The sequence below is a fragment of the Electrophorus electricus genome, chromosome 3 (genome assembly GCF_041902795.1).
Source record: "Electrophorus electricus isolate QZ-2024a chromosome 3, ASM4190279v1, whole genome shotgun sequence".
NCBI classification, from domain to species: domain Eukaryota; kingdom Metazoa; phylum Chordata; class Actinopteri; order Gymnotiformes; family Gymnotidae; genus Electrophorus; species Electrophorus electricus.
Window position 1 is genome coordinate 17,102,365 of NC_137499.1, and position 1,775 is coordinate 17,104,139.

The 1,775-nt window shown below is 38.5% G+C and overlaps 1 long non-coding RNA gene across 1 annotated transcript; it reads right to left on the reverse strand.

The window, feature by feature from the left end:
* Window positions 1–379: 379 nt before the first annotated feature.
* On the reverse strand, window positions 380–1,775 carry LOC145656942 (uncharacterized). Its single transcript, XR_014122610.1, has 2 exons — window positions 1,184–1,775; window positions 380–693 (listed from the first exon to the last, which is right to left on the reverse strand). It is a non-coding gene; the product is annotated as an uncharacterized LOC145656942 (long non-coding RNA).

Consider the following 1,775-nt stretch of genomic DNA (forward strand, 5'->3'; position numbering starts at 1 on the left):
AAACTGTGTTCTTTATGTTTTACATACATTAAAACAGCATTTCAAGTACCTTAAACTCTGTTTTAGAGCCAAACATTGTGTTCTCAACTACTATCTCATGCAAGTTAAGAAGAAACTTTCAAAGATTAGTTTAACCTCTTTATCAGCCAGCCATTTTGAGCTCATTTGAACGATTTGTACTTGTTCACTTTAACACCAGATATATGAAATTGTACACATACACCATGATCATTGCAGATTCAAATTGAAGTAGACACTTGGGATTAGACATCCATTCACATCCAGACTTATTTCTCCATCATTTAGGGTCCATTTGACCTCATCTAATAGAGAAGAAAATGTCGAAAAAAAAACGCCTTTGATTTTGGAGGGTCATAAGTGTTTCTATTGATGCTGGAGATTTATTTCCATTCAACCTCTACATTTCCTGATTCACCAGGGTCTTGTCCAAAAACATGCAAAATTTGAGGCAGATACAATAAACAATTCAAGAGATGCACTGTATTTTCTATTTGGAGACCTGACGTCTCCATTCTGTCCACTTGGAGTCTCCTGGGGCCTCTGTGACTATGCAGTCCTGAGGTGTGAGGGGTGTCCACAGATCAGCAGGGGGTAGAAGCTGATGGCTCTGGGGGTGGGGCAGAAGAGGTGTCAAATCTCTCAGATGGGGGAGGGCAGGGTGAATTTTCTTCACTGCAAGACAAAGACAGGAGTAAGCTGTGTAGATGAAAATAAATACAAATTGCCATACTAAATAAGAATTACTACATTTACTACATACATTTACAATTACATCACTATAGTGCCTTTGCATGATCAAGGACGCTTTACAATCATATAACCAAAATACCAATGAACTAGAATGATGATCAATGCTAATTATAATCAATGCTAATGCTAATCAATGCTAATGCTAATGCTAACCAATGCTAATGCTAATGCCTAGTGCAAAATACAAACTCCATCTCAAACAACAATAATTTATCTTTACATTTAGGGCATGTAGCAGACGCGCTTATCCAGAGAGAGTTACGACTTACACAATCAGTGCGATAAACAATACAGCAAGTACTAGAGTTTCAGTCAACATAGGAGCAAATTCAATGGACATTTAAATATTACGTAATCAACACTGAACTTTTACAATAAAGAATCACGCATGCTATATGAATTTTATACTTACGGTACATCGAGCACGGCATCAATTCCAAGCTCAAAAGTGTCTTGATCAACAAAATCCATGCTAGCAGCCGTGGAACCGTCATCGCGCTCAACTCGGAACCATCATCGCTCTCACCTCGCTAAATCTAAATAGCTCCTCATGGACATCTGAAACTGTAAATCGCCTTTTCCTCTCCATTACTGTGATAAAAATAACAAATTTTCATAAAAAGCGGAACGTGTTACAAAAACAAAGCGAACTAGCCAAAATGGAGTGACTTGCGCATACAATGCGCTTCCAAAATGGAGAATGTTGGTGCGCAACAGGACCTTATATTGTGTTTACGCATGGCCCGCCCCACCTCTGTAGTGTAGTATTCAAGGCAAATGAGGTGTCGATGTTTTCTTCTGACGGAATACTATTTGCTGAAAGTGGTTTCAATCACTTTGGTTTCAACGGTCCATTACTATAAGCTCTTTTGATAGGCCAACCATGAACAACAACACAATACGGAATCTTGGCAAAGGTAGAAAAACAAAGCAATCAAAGAGAACGTTTATTCGATGGACGAATAACAAACACGGATTCTAAGAAAGGAGGGTAGAATGCTCTA